The sequence below is a fragment of the Colias eurytheme genome, chromosome 20 (assembly GCF_061535395.1).
Source record: "Colias eurytheme isolate Ceu_HAF_F1 chromosome 20, ilColEury1 Martin Lab GWU primary, whole genome shotgun sequence".
NCBI classification, from domain to species: domain Eukaryota; kingdom Metazoa; phylum Arthropoda; class Insecta; order Lepidoptera; family Pieridae; genus Colias; species Colias eurytheme.
Genome location: NC_142999.1, coordinates 5,750,260 through 5,766,591, shown reverse-complemented (window position 1 = coordinate 5,766,591; position 16,332 = coordinate 5,750,260). Strand labels below are relative to the sequence as shown.

The 16,332-nt window shown below is 30.3% G+C and overlaps 1 protein-coding gene across 6 annotated transcripts in view; it reads right to left on the bottom strand.

Annotated features, from left to right (window-relative positions):
• The window catches only part of LOC149899687 (facilitated trehalose transporter Tret1-like), a 44,477-nt gene extending 28,529 nt beyond the window's left edge, over window positions 1-15,948 (bottom strand). The window contains exon 1 of one of the 6 annotated variants that reach the window (XM_090113560.1): window positions 15,808-15,948. The gene's annotated coding sequence lies outside the window, so the exon portion shown is untranslated. Of the gene's footprint in view, window positions 1-15,803 lie in introns of all 6 variants that reach the window. The other 5 variants (XM_090113565.1, XM_090113561.1, XM_090113562.1 and 2 more) reach the window with 5 other exon arrangements.
• Between the last annotated feature and the right edge of the window lie 384 nt (window positions 15,949-16,332).

The following is a 16,332-nucleotide window of genomic DNA, read 5'->3' as shown; positions in this document are numbered from 1 at the left end:
CTGCAGGTCTTAACAATTTATATTAATTGTTTTATTGTAATAAAAGTGTGTATTAAATAGCTCTACTTCATTTAGTAGTAAAGACAGCTTTATAATTTGTATGTATTTTGTAAGTAGATATAATCAAATGTAGGTATGTAGGTACAATATATTTGTTGTAATTGCATGAATGCCTTAAAACAGGGATATCAGAATGCATATCTGTACCTATACACAAGGCGTTTCTATCCCACCAATGTCTTATCAAATTTTTATCAATCCAAATCTTAAAATCTCATATCAATTAAGCTCATTTATTTTATTTATTATTATAGCCGTATAAACAAGTCATTCCAAATATTTCTTATCTTTATTTCATTTACATTTGAAACCCATTGACTGTTATCTATCCGATCCGCACTCTTCCATTGAATAATTTTATTTAAATTATAGATTTTTAATTTAAAATTTATAGATTGGTAGAATTTGATTTCTAGATCAAATAAAATGTCATCTTAGAAAACATTTCGTGAAATCTAGAAATTAACATAAACCCACCCATTTTCTCAGTAGATTTAGTTAATGTCTTTTGTGATCTTATTGCAAAAAATGATTTAAATGTCAAAATTAATTTAAATATTAGTCTTTTATCTAATGGCGAATATCAAAATATGAAAAAACTTATTAAAAAATAGAAGAAGAAATTCAATACTATGCTGTGATAAACATCGGTCTCACGCATCTGGAATAAGTTGGAATACTAAGAAAATTCTTCAATTTATATCATATATTTGAATCATAATTGTAATAATATTCGCATTCGGAACTATCTTGAATATTTCTGATAAATGCTATTTAAACACAACTTGCATTACATTAATAATTCTCTTTCCAAAGTCTACTAAAGGTTTTATAAACTTTGGAAAGGCCTAAGTAAGTATTAAGTCTGTGTAAGAAAAGCAAGGACATTTTAGGTGCTCTACCAAGCACGGAGGCGCTTGAAGCCTGAAATACCACAAAGCCATAAATAGCCCTAACCACTAAAGGATAAACCATACATGAACATTGAACGCCTCATCGTCTTTAACAGCAATTATGTTACTATGGAACTTCAATTAGTTGCTCGAATAATTTAAACCTTTTTAATCGATTAAACTTGAACCGGAGCTTTTTAATAATTCATACATAAGAAAGCGCTTTCCTTTAGCTTTACCTTCAAGCGAAAAATGTATACCTACGTATTTCGTCTGCGATTGTCGATTAGACTTTTATGTATTGATTGTACGTGTTGTTGACTTTTATATCAACTAAAATGTTCTGATTCTAAAACTGTAAGGGCCGATTATTCAATGCTTGAATAAAACTTATCCGTCCAATAAAGTTTTACACGATAATATTAAAATGTCACGTACTGTCAAATACGGGCAATTAGAATACGTTTTTAAAATGGTAGGTAGTTTTATACATTATTCGACGAATAAGTTTTATCCACGTTTTATCCAAGGATTGAAAAATCAGCCCGTCACATATCACAGGATTAGTCCTGTGAATAATTAAATTTTATGTGAATCATATGTTATGCATATTTAGATATAATATATGATTCACATAAAATTTCTATGTGCTATGGAAATATAGAAAAAGTTGATCTTTAGATGGGCGTCTCGTCTTCGGACCTTCCATTATCATATTATTGTTGTACAATAATTCCCACAGAGTACTCTGTAGTTACGACGTTATCAAGAAAAAACATATATACGTTATTCAATTAACATCGCTATCTATATTTACTTTAACTGTAAAATTAAGATATGAGCCAATTTGTAAACATAATCAACTAATAAATTAAAGAATACTAATTAGGGATAATAGATATTGCAAATAAACAACAATCAAGTTAAACGAACTACACTTGACACCAATTGCTGATAATTACTGGCGGTATGTTTTCAAATAATTTTATACCCTTTTGGAAAGTATGGAACACACTTGTTTGTAAAATAATACAATTCTATGTTATATAGGTACATTAGGACAATATTTGCAAATAATTATAATCAATAATCTAAATTTTAAGCCGATGTAAACTAAAATCAGAATCTACATACGTTATGGCAGAACTTTTGAACTCGTATTATCAAATCCTACAAACCTATCTTTCTCTTCCTACTTACATTTGTTTTGATACAAAATAAAATTACTCTATTCATCACACGACATGTCCTTATTTCAATTTATCGACAAAAACTGGTCACAAACTCAACCAATTACTTTCACAATTAAAACGTCAAGACGCATAACGTGACAAAAATTATTTACACCGCTGTGTTTTCGAAACATTCCAAGAATTTCTTAGACCTTTAATTAAAACTAGGAATATAAAAACATAACATGCAATGATGTAACCTTTAAACCTTTATGTTACTGTGCCACGCTTACACGATTATATTAGTCTTGTTAACACTGTATCAAATGACTGGTGATTTTAATCTTTTTAAAACGGCGACGATGTACAAGACTGAGGAAATAATTTCATATTATTAATTAAGTACATTATTCATAGATTTATAGGTTTAGACAAATAATATACCTTTATGGCATATACAAAATAAAATATGCAGCGAATTGCAATATCTTAAAAAATTAACGGCATAATACATTTGGTACCTAAATGCTTCGGATCAGACATCATTTTATTAAATTAATACCACGCTTGTAATAATAATAAATAAATAAAAATATTATAGATTATAAATCTATATTATTAGTTATGTGATATGATATGCTATAATGTCGATATGCTATAATATAAAGATTTAATATGTGTATTTGACTATCTTTTTTTGTTGTTGTTGTTGTTGTTGTTATCTTTAATCTAGATCCTAGACTGTGATATGGAGACACAGAATGACAAGTTTTTAATTGCTATTTTATACCAAAATTTATTTTCCTTTGCCCAGACTATTACAAAATAAGGAAAATTAATATTTGTATGGTTATTAAATTGATTAAATCAAAATAATATAAACTCGTATTGTGAATAAATATATTACCTATTAAGATTAACTCATAACTTATCCTAACTTTATTATAAATGCAAAAGTAGCTCTGTCTGTCTGTCGGTCTATCTGTCTGTCTTTTGCTGATATGGTACTAGAGGTCCGCCCCGGCTTCGCCCGTGGTACATATTTCGCAAAAAAAGATAGCCTATGTCCTTTCTCGGGTATCAAAATATCTCCATACCAAATTTCATGCAAATTGGTTCAGTAGTTTAGGCGTGATTGAGTAAGACAGACAGACAGAGTATGGATTTGATAAAGATGACATTCGATACTAATCGAGTTTTTCTTTAACAACGCGGACTAATCCTTATGCGGAAAGCCTGCACTTATACTATATTCTGAAATATTCATCCCAAAATATGAGGTTTCTTACGTCTAAGTAAATAAAATACTTTGATACACCCTTTAACATAAAATTAAATGAATTAAAATAGTAAAATTGTTTAAAAACATACGATTCTAAGGTCATAATATGTCACAATATATCTATATACCTTTAGAGTTTAGAGGAATTTTAACAATTCACAACTATGTAGCGTATAGTGATAATATTTACGTAAACTTGACATAGACATGGTCTCATAGTAGACAACATTGATAAATAATAGTAATAAAATACAATGTAACGAATTGAACCTTTTAACCCTTCTCTTGACCATTTTATAGGAGTAAATATAATAATGTCAAATCAAGGCCAAAATGTGATTTATTTGTAAATAATAAGTGAAATATCGTCTTTTATTAATAAAGATAGAAGTTTAAGAATTAACTTTACATAAACTGCTGAATCATCACTACGACGTTTATAAGCTGTTTTAACGTTTATCATTTGGATATTTCGTCTAAAAGTTACTTAAACAATTATAACATTGAAAAAAGCACATTGGATTTTGGACCAAACCAGGAGTATCTAAAACTAGCTGTGCCCCAAGGTTTTACCCGTATTACTCCGCTCCTGTTAGTCTTAGCGGGATGATATATAGTTTATAGCCTGCCTCCTGCCCTGCCTCAATGAATGGGCTATCTAACACCGAAATAATTTTTCAAAGCGGACCATCTATCTGTAGTTCCTGAGATAAGCGCGTTCAAACAAACAAACTCTTCAGCTTTATAATATTAGTACTTATAGATGACTCGCTAATAATATAACGGTGTAAGATTGAAATTTAACTATATACTAAACAGTATGTATTATCTCTCTCAATAAACATAGTAACTACCTAATACTTATGTACATTGTACTTATATAGACATCAATTAGTCAGTTATTTGTTCATTGAACACTTTTTTATATTTTATTAAAACTTGTTTTAAGGGCGTCACTATATTACAAATACTATAATATGTATTGTAGTAGGATAGGCTGATAAAAAGACTAGATAAAAACGCGAGGTGGAAGAGTCATTAAAGTAATTTATAAAATAAATAAAAAATGCACATTCTGTGTAATTGCAATACTAGAACCGGCTTTCTATTTAAGTTTTTTACTTTCTGTAGCAATTTGCAATTATATCAAGGGAAATTATTATAAGGAGACAAATATGGAAAATTACAGAGGCTCTAGTTAGTTAGTTTTGATTTTTATTTTAGTATGACAACATAATTTATGATGTAAGTCGTAGGCCTCATTTATAACTTAATGTGATTAGCAGTAGAAGGATTTTTATTATCTAAATAAATATTATAATATCCATAATTTTACTAGAGACACGCTATGAAGTTATTATCTTCTGTATCAGTATAATGTAAATTTAATAAAAGAGTACGAATAATAATTTTAATATGAATTCGTATTAGAAATGTATGTCCCATCACTCAAAATCCCGTTTAAATTCGGCATTTACTGCTTATTTTATCTTAATTTTAGCTACCAATGTGTTCTTATGTGTACAATTAAGCATTATTATCAAAATCAAGAAAACGACTGTACTGTATAATGACTCTTAAGAGCAATAACCTTACGCGTGAGACAAAAGTGTAGCTTCAATCATCTGCTTCAATGAACACTAACGCTTTATATCATATTCTTACATGTTACATAATGTGCATTCAAATGTTTTTACTTTTCATTAAACAGAATTAACAATTTAGTGTTTTTAGTGAAAATTTTAGGAATAATTCCGTAAGTTCCTCTGATAATAACTGAATTGAGTCCATATACAAAATAGAAAGATAGATATGAGATTCTTGAGAAACACCGTTGAGAACTATGGCTCTATTAAAATTTAAAATTAGGATTTATTTCAATTACTTTAGATTGTATAAATAGAAGTCTTATCGAGCGATTCGTTTCCAATTTGCCTCAAGAAATTTATAGTTTTAAAACTAATTCGCAATTACTTAAACTGTGTTTCGTGACATAAAAATGCACAAGGCTAGTTAAATTAGAATTAAAATTTTTAAGCCTAAACCGGTTAAAAAACCTGTCTAATTTCAATCAGTCAAGAACTAACATCTAGCCTTATATATTGCTTAACATGTTTTAGTTTTATAATATAATATATATTAAAGAAATTAGAACACACAGAAACCTGTAAATTACTTCTCAATTATAGCTTATACAAGCTTACATAGATGGAACCGGTTTAAATTTTATTTATATTTCATCACTAGCTGTGCCCCGCGATTTCAGCCGCATTGATCGGCTCTTATTGGTCTGAGGGTGTAGATATAAATTATAGCCTATAGCCTTCCTTGATAAATGGGCTATTTAACACCGAAAGAATTTTTCAAATGTGACCAGGCCCAGTAGACAAAGTAACAATTACAAAACGATAACGAAGTTAGAAATCGCAAAAATGTATGGGATTGACATACGCCGCGTTAGATCACGTGGTCTATCTAATGTCAATCCCATACATTTTTGCGATTTCTAACTTCGTTATCGTTTTGTAATTGTTACTTTGTCTAAGGCCCCTGGTTCCTGAGATTAGCGCGTTCAACCAAACTAGATTATAATTTATAATATTAGTTTAGATTAAACTATAGATCGTTTATTTTCTCAATTGAAGTTCCTGTACAAAAAAAAATAAACCGGTGGCCGGAATAGATTCTTTTCCTTTCCGTAAAATTACAATTTGTAATGTCGAGTTTACAAGAATGTTTACAAGAAAATAATGTGTATTTCACATATTCTTGTTAACATTTGTAATCACAGACGTAACTTTTAATAGTTATTACTTCTTGAATGCTTTTTACTACATTTTGTACTATATGATTTTTTAAATTAAAAAAAAGAAGAACTTATAACACATAGTTAGTTGTATCATAAATAAATCTATTTAAGTATTTAAATTAATAATGAATTATTTTAAACGGGTCTCACGGGCATGCGCTGCCTCGATTATTGATGCAAGATTTATCGAATAATATTATAGGATAGATATTATTATTAAAAGTAAATAAAAATACTTTGCGAATATACCGGAATCTTTCAAATGTCAAATTGATAAGAGTAGATATACAATATCAATTTTCCGTTGTATATTTTATAAGTTGAATATTAAGGAGCACAAATAAAAAGAAAGACGTGTGGCACTCGGGGACTGCCGCGGTAGCTATTGCATAGCATGCGGCATGCCTTCAAGCCACACCTCCGTGTCCGTCGGAGTGGGGAGCGTGAGGTTTTTCGTTACGGAATTTCTCGATTCGGTCTCCGCGCTCAAGGCCCGCGATAGATGCTATGCAATAGCTTAAAATATCGTAAAACGGATCAATATTATTGTATGAAAATAAAGAGGATTGTAGATATTATAAATCAATTGATACGCACTACTACGTATCGTAAGATGTTTCCACGGAAGGGGCAACTGATTAAATGTTATGCATTTTTTAAGGAAAAATCCATGAGAAATGTTGAAACGCGGGATGTAGGAATAAAAGAGGAATAATTATATCATCTAAGTCGGGACCGATGGTCATTTTTCCATGATCTTCAATCCGAAACAAAAGTATTTGTATGATGTTTTATATAATACGTACCTACATTTTAAATAAAAATTTTTACCAGTTAGTAGCTTTCTGATAAAATCAGAATAATATTGTAAATGTGCTCTATAATTTAAATGTAAAATGTATTCGCTTCGAGAGACACGTGCGAAAATCCTTAAAAGCTCTGCAGTCGTCCTTGCCGTAGGAAACTTAATACAAAAACATCACACGATATTGACTATGACGCACATTAAAATATTTTTGACGCCTTTCTAGATTCAGTAACCTGTTTATGAATGAAGTATGCCGCGTTATTTTTAGTATTGAATGTTAAAGGTGTAGGCTTTGCATTATTATTTGCGATACAAGAAATGACGACAGATTCGACCTTATTAAAGTTTTTTCATAGTGCTTGTCAGTATTTGCGTGGTAATTAAAATTGCTTTTCAAATGTTCCTCGCAATTAACGCTGTCAATTTTTATTTTATTGTCGTTTTTAGGTCATTAGCCTTATAAATATAAAGAAAATGGTTAATTTCAATTATCGTTTTTGTTGCTTGTTTCCTCTTATTAAGAGATTAAATAGTCACAGAACTATTCTTAGGCATAGGCATATAACAAGATCTATTTAATTGTAACTACATTGTTGCCTGAAGTAAATAAATAATAATCAAAATGTGGTTGTTAAATAAATTGGAGTAAACGTGCATGCATATACCATATAAAGAAAATCTCTGACTAGATTAACATTACAATAATATGTATGATTTTGAACGGTTCGAGAACGTTGGACACTTTGTAACGGTCTTATTTATGTTTTTGGAACGAAGCTTTTTCGTGACGTCTGTTGCCTACTTCGAATATTTCACTAACCGACTTCAAAAAAAGGAGGAGGTTCTCAATTCAGCCGGTATTTTTTTATAATATGTACAAAAAATACCATTGTCACCATAATAAATGCGTGAACATGTTTTTGTTTACGTCAATTACGCCATAAATGCTGAACCATTTAGGATATAATATGGGATAATTGTAGCTCAGCAATGCTTTTACGGCTTAATACAATAGCTGAACTATTTAAGATGAAGGTGTTTCTGATAAATATACTATGTCTGTATGACTGTATAATGTATATGTCTTTTACTTTATTCTGCAAACTACTTCTTGTAATACCTCATACCGTATTTATTATAAGGTCCGAGAATTTCTTCGAAATTTAAACCTTTTATAAAAAAATGCAAGAATAGTTATTTACACTTTTAATTTTTCAATACTTTAGAAATGATAATCCATTATCAGTATGGTTTTGAATCTTTACTTGATACCAAAAAAAGCTCACAACATCATATTGTCGTTATGTGCACAATATTAATATTACCTAAAGATTTTAAATTACAAGCGCTGTTATAATCAAAAACTAGATGTAAAGCAAGAATTTTGCGTATTTATGATATTAATTTTAATATCTGACCTATCTCAAGCAATTATGTATTATTTTAATAAATGATTAAACAACTATGTTTATCACGAAGATTGCGAAGCGCAGTAGTGAATTGAGAAAATGTTTTACTTATTTTATTTATTGTTTTGAAGATATTATATCTGTAGACAATATTTAGCTATATTTTATAAAAAGGTCGTCTTAGATTGTATCATATAACAGCTCTTATTGTGAGAATTTTATAAATTATGCGTTAATATCAATAACATCTTTATCCTTATACAATAAACATTCTTCTTTTATGACTCTCACACTTTGACCTCAACGTTAATTGACTTAATTCACTATCTATGTGTAATATGGCTTTTCGTCTGGGAAAGAAAATTATCTTTTGACATGTCACCACGTAAGGCGCGGGTCAAACACAAGCGGCGCGGGCGCGGGCGTGCCATAAGCGCACCTCTTGAATCTGTTTTGCACCACGTCCTTCTTATACATTTTGTATGAAAGAATTTTGGACAGGCGTCGAGACGGCACGCCACGGTTGTGCCACGGTTGCGCCGCCTTTCCAAAATTATTTCATACAAAATGCCAATAGCGCACCCGATGCACGCCGGCAGCGCGCCCGATGCGCGCCCGCAGTGCGCCCGATGCGCGCCGCGCCGCTTGTATATGTCCCGCGCCTTACGCATGTCATGCTGTTTATACATATCATGAATCTACACCGTGCCGGGGCTGGGCAGGACCGGGCCCGAGCTAGGAAACAAATTAAACAATATCCAGATAACAATCAAATTTCATACATCTATTCTGATAATAAATTTATAGAGAGTTCAATTCTGTACATGAAATAAGTATATTGCCAAAACTATCATCATACAATAAGTGTATAATAATGTATTATCGCCCCGGAAGGGTCACGGTCCGGTCGTGACACGGTGTAGCGTAAATAAAACATATGGTAGAAAGTGAGCTAGCTTAAAATTTAAGTCTAGGTAGCTAACATCTAGTAAAATATTAGTTCAGCTATACATTGCTAAAGGTCAATCGTTACAAGTAGGTAATAAAGTAATTTATATGCACATTATTTATTAGGCCCGATTCAGTGCGACGCGGACCGTCCGCACGCGGACTAGGTTTTGCGTCCGTCGCGGATGATTTTGTCGTTCAGTGCGATGCGGATCGGGATCGACTGTAACCCTCTCGGTTTGCACATTTGACGCAGCCGCCATGACAACGACAGTACTTTACATCCGCTCCGCGTGACTGTTGTCCGCCGAGCACTGAACAAATACATTAGAACCAGGCACCGTCCGCCCGCGGACATCCGCGGCGCGGAGGAGCGGCGCGGAGCGATTTCGACCGCGCGCGGATAGCTCTCCGCGACGCGGACAGCTCCGCGTCGCTCTGAACGCGCTGTAAGGTTTCATACATTTGACCGTCCGTCGCGGACGTCCGCGTAGGTCATCCGCGTCGCACTGAACAGGCCCTTAACGAGAGCCGTTCTATTAAACAGCGATAAGTACTATTATATGTAATATTTCCATCCTTGCTATAGTGCTGTTCATATTTGTAGGTTAATTACAAACAATTAATTAATTATGCACTATAATATTAGTGCGTAAGTTTGTTAAGGGTTCCGTTAAAAGTAAACCCTTATAGGGTCGCCTTGTCCTGCGTCGCTTTTATCTTGGGAACGCATGAAGGTTGAAATCACACTATACTTGAGTCTGCTCTGAAGTTATACAAAATTGAACTCTTTGGTAATGTAAATAATAATATACAGGCCGTGTATGCCGTAAGAAATGAATATTTTGATACGCAGAGGATCAAAAGGAGAAGTATCCGAAGGTATACTTTTCACTTTTTTTCTTTTCAAAATGATTAAATTTGTCATGATGCATAAAAGTAGATATTATTGCCTAGTGGTCTACATATTATGTATTATATGATTATTCGCAATAATATCAAAACTATTAAGTTCAACAACTGCATACATTTTCATTGTGTTTGCAACAAAAAATAGAGTAAAATTATTAGGTATAGAACACTGATTAAAAACAAAGCAAGGAACGAACCTTTGCGGCGAGTCCGACTCGCTCTTGCCCGGTTGTTTTTTTTTGTTTGTCCTAGCTTCATGTTGCAACGAAGGAACTGATTGACGTGAATTTCGAACAGCTACACCGTATATAGTAATGGAAAGTAAAATAAACTTGAAATGATAATATATTTATTGTATCCGATATTTCCCTAAAAATTACATCAAAAGAAATTAATTTTATAAAAAATGTAAATCGCTCTACTTTCAAATATATTACACAGGTCTTTTTCTAAGGTTTGAAAATTGAGATAATTATATTCTGGTACCTCATTAAATCTTTAATTATAAACTCTATTTGGAAAACAAAAGAATTGTAACACTAAACATAGAAGGAGCTTTTTATAAGTAGTAATTAAAAGAAATAATAAGAAGTGAATTTTTGTGATCGTAGTACAAAAGGAAATTCTGCAGAGGTCACTATCAAAACATTTACAAACAGTGCTCATTATAAATGGACCCTTTGGTTCTGCACTAATACTTTCATAATGCATTGAATTAACTTTTTTTCACTTAAAGGGCTATTACGATACATTTTTGTTTAATACATGTTTGTTGTTACGTGTTCACTTGTACTTTTAGTAAAACAGCTTTATGTTTGTTGTAAGGAATAACAGATTGTTGTAAAGACTTATTTTTAATATTTATCCAAATTCAAAACGTGTTTAAATCAATGTTATTAAGTCTGGTTTTTTATTTTGGAAAGAGTTTTCCTCAGGTGGAGAGCGGAAAAATTAACAAAAAATGACTCTATTTTTGCAATTCAGTACTTACGTAGTCACCGTAGTAAAACTTATACTATGGTATTTACTGTTAATACTACATAAATTACATGTTATTGTTTAACTGTTGTATTTAATATTTAATACTAAGTACTTTCATTTGTTTTGGTTTCCATGTGGTAATAAGAAAACACAAAAGACTATAAAATACCTAAGTGTCAATATAATGGCATCCGTTTTATAGTAATTGTTTTTTATAAAGCAGAATGAGAATGTATTTCTATAGTTGTTTTTATTATTCTTATCTCCATTTAAATCTTTATTTGGACGTCCATAAAATCTCTAATGAATATTGATATTATTGCTTTAGAAATGCGTCGTAGAGTAAATTTCTAAGTATGTTTTTCAATGCTTTTTAACATCATTTTTTAAAGGTCTTCCAAGATCTACAAGAAACTATAGAAAGTACGACCATTGTGTTGCAGATATCACTGCCTATCACAAAATGCCTAAACTTGTTGACACGCGAGTCATATTGTAGCAAAAAATAATGCCCAGTAACAAATTTGGAATGCGAAGGTACCATAATTTATAATTAATAATTAGAACCGGTTAAATATTTAAAAACCTGTTGAAGCTGATTCTGGACAATTGATTTAATTTGGATAATTAACGATTTTTTAAAGCACCGCTTTATATTCTGATAGTCATCATCCTATCATATATTATTATATCACGAATTGGGAACGTATTTTTTGTAAATTATATTAAAAATAATAAAAAATAATGTACTTCAAAATCCATCGCTTATTTATCTCAAAATTTTCAATAAAACACCGAATTATCGCGAATATAAAATTGTCTACGATTGCGGATTGTATATTATGTGTCGATAAGATCAGCATGTTATAAAATATGTTACCTGATACTTTTAAGGAAGCCTGTGAAATTAGAGTTCTGAGATAATAATATCTTTATAGTTAAAAGGCTTATATATACCTTATGTAAGTAGCCTTATAACTAAAGTTTTTTTTATTATAATATAATATTATAACAGAATATTTTTAAGATTTAAAAAATAATAGCACTCAAATGAAGCAACGGCATAATATGTACACTTACCTACTTCAAAAGTTCATACACTTAGTTAAAGTTATAAATAATATTAACATTATGTATAAAACTCTTTTAGATTAATAAAATTAATATACATATTAAAAACGCTTTCAAACGCTATTGATATATGTATAACATAATAATTTCAACTTAGTATTTTTTAATTTATTTGAAAACTTTGACAAGATAGATAAAAAACATATATATTCTTGCTTCAAGAGCATCATCGGCTAACGATAATTAATATGAGAATTTATCACACATAATATTATCTACTAGAAAATCTTTCATTATCGAATCCCAATCAAATATGCAAATGTGTAATTATAACTGCAGATTAAGAGCCTAGATTTAGATCACTTTAGTGTTATAAATGTGTATTTTATGCACTTTTAATCAATTTAAGAGCTCAAAATTACGTTTATCGCGAGATCCTAATATAATATCTATTGCGGCCAGATTTGCGGGTGCACTTTGTAGATTATTATCAAACATGTATTACCATAGATAAAATATAATAAATATATTAGATATAGAAATAAATGCATCCACGACTTGAATAATATGCCCCGGTTCATCCGCTTTGACTAATACATTTTAAAAACTATTCAAAATCCGTTGCGTCGTTATATCTATATATATATTATGGCAGTGTATTTGTTTTATAATTATAATTATTTTATTGTGACATTCCACATTAAATAATGGACTATCCCACTCAACAATGTGTTTTTTTGAACTTGAGACTAGCGCGTTCTAAAAAAGAAAAGATTAAGCTATATAAAAAGTAATTTAAGGAATTTTGAGTTTTATAGTTTTACGGCGCTGTGGGGTCTAGCGTATCTTTTTTGGCTTATCGGCCTATAAAATATTTGGATTGTTGATGGGTCGCATCCTTAAAACCGTGGGATATTAAGCGAAAGAATTCCGGTACAATCTAGTTCTTTAGAAAGAAAGATGAAAGTCCTTTGAATTTATTTAACGTATTTGATAAGTGTATAATTTCATTGATTCATCACGACCTTAAACAAGGATACAATTTGTATAAATAAGTCAGTTGCTTATCTTGACATTCCCGTAATCAGTATATAGAATTGATACAAAACGGTCTCATGGGAAACATCAATAAGTAATTAGCCTAATGTAAGTTTACTTTATTATTTCTATATAAATTAAACATAATTAATGTCAACAGTGAATGGTATGCGTAATGATAGTGTTAAAGTAATCTGCCTTCAGAAATAAATGACTGGATGTAACTAGTAATAAGTACATAGCCGAGAGTAAGAAGACTAAGAAACTATTTATATAAGTATTATTTATATAGTTATATAATAACCCTTTTAAGAATTAGCAGAGCAATTAAATTTTATCGTCATAAAAACGCGATCTATTTTATTCATAAAAAAAATGTATTTGTTCAAATACAGCGTCATTCTTATTAGGAACTATTTTTTGGAATCTTAACATGATAGAATGAAATACGATTTTTGTCGTAAATCTTCGCTCGACTCTCTTTTGCAGTCTATATTAGATTGCAAGTGCAAGTGCATCTATTAATATTAATAGTTTTTATGTTAATCTTGATTTGATTTATACCGTAAAAATATATTACAGTAGATAGAGTGTATTATATTTTCTGTGATAGAGCTAAATGCTTTATAAATTAAATTAAGCTATATTTGTTATATATAACGTTTTACAAACAATATTTCCAAGATTTAAAAGGATTAATCGAAAGCCACTGTTCGAGTTCAAGGGATACACAAGCTATAAATTCATCCAATTAGTGTCGAACATGTATTCTTTACAACTGATTTAATATCCATGTTTCACAAACGCTACAGTTTGTAAGCAACACCATTTATCTGTAAAACTATTCAGTTTTTACACTGTCTATTGTATAAGAATAAATATAATTTGAAAAATTATATTTCCATGGAATAATTAACTCGATAATTGAACACACTTTATCTTAAGACTTGATTATTTGCATGCCTTAGCTTGTTTTATAGCAATTTGCGACTTTATTAATTATTATTTTATTTTAGTTCAGAGATAAGTAAATAATAAATGTATTTATTTAAATAGCATAATCGTGTCAAGAGTTATATTATATGTAATATATATTTACATATAAATTGGATTATCTGAAAATATTTCTGTAACTAGATACTGAATGACATATCACAAATATAAGAATCAGTAAGATAATTTAATAAAATTAATAAATAGGGAAAAAGTCAAATTTCATTTTGAATGGAAGGTATTTGATGAGAAAAAACTTTTTAGGATGATCAGTATGCTCCTATCCCATCTCTATCTAGCTAGAGAATTTAAATGCGAGTTTGTATAATTCAGACAAAAATAAGAATATTTTTAATTCATCAATGCTATAAAACCAACCTGTACCATGTAGGCACTGTATTATAACTTGAACAGAGTTTTCAGAGTTAAAAGTATCAAAACAAGATACAAGGTAAAAAACATAAAAATAAAAACAGATACCTACCAAAATAGAGCTTGTTTTTTTTTAATTTGTTATGAGTAACGCGACAATAACGTAAATGTTTTGTCGAGTTCATAAATATTAAAATTATAACTTACCCAGACTGTATAATAAACTGTCTAACTTTATTATAACCAAAAATATTTTAAAGCCTGAGCCAACGAGTAAAAATGTTTATCTTCATATTATATTCGTTACAAAAAATATTCAATTACGTCAGTTGAAATAACAAGATTTAACATCTTCATGTGGTTAAAATCATATGAATTTCTGAGATTTAAGTTATTTTCTCGACGGAGTCATAAGATATAAATGTAAATAATCTTATAAAATGTTATCATGAAAAGTTTTTAATTAAAATAATTGTAGTTTTATTAATATGAATACTTGATTGTCTTTCATTTTTAAAGGTTAATGTTTAACCTTAAATTCAACTTTTAAAAGTTTCTGTCAAACTTCAAATAACGCTAAAAGATGCTAAAAGCACTTAAATTTAGTCAGTTTCTCGCGGTTGTTTAGATGAATAAAATATGCAAGTATAATAAAACATAAGATGCAATATGACGATTTAAATAAGTATTTATAATGTTTTGCATTTAATTTACTACCTACTTTGCAAAATGTTATGCAACATATACCGGTGTCCATGGCCGTTGACCATAGAACGATGTCGGTCTATGGTTTTTATGAGCGGAATTAGTATCTATGAAACATTACATATTTGTTTTTATCTATTGTCATTTATTTTTCGATTTTCGTACACACTTTAGATATTATTTAAAGTTTGGCTTGCGCCAAAATCGTTAAGCTGACTTTTGTGTCGTTAATTTTTAATTAATGGGTTTTATTCACGGCGAGTTACGTAGTTACCGGCTTTTAAATCATTGCTAATTTTTTGTATTATATTAACGGTTTTTTAAATTTATTATTTATAAATTATATTCACAGACCACTGAAGTTTTGTCTTTCACACACACTGTCCCATAAAATCCGTTGTTGAATAAATTTAGTTTATTGTTGTCGGAATACTCAATCGCTGGATCGGTAAAGCGATCGCCTGACAGCAACCGAGGTAAGGAACTGGGCAACTGGCCGGGCCAGAGCAACCATCCGCTATACCACCCATCAAGTAAAACCAAAGCGTGCAATTGCTTTTCACGTCCTTTCTGTGATTTTTTAATCTTGCGTAATAATAAATATAAATATTTATAATTTATTACGTTTATCATTATCATTAATAACAGACGGTTTATTATAGTTGTTTAAGCGGGCGATTAGAAGCGAGCGTGGTCATAGACACGCTATCGGATGTTCGTCTTTTGAATTCATTTCTTAGGAGTTTTTTGTCAATAAGTGAAGTGTATAAGTAAGACATAAAGATTTAATCTTTGAATATAAATTAAAGTTAACCATCTGTTATCGATAACTTAAATATTTCGTTAGATCGACGCCTTCCTCTCCAGACTTAGCCAGTA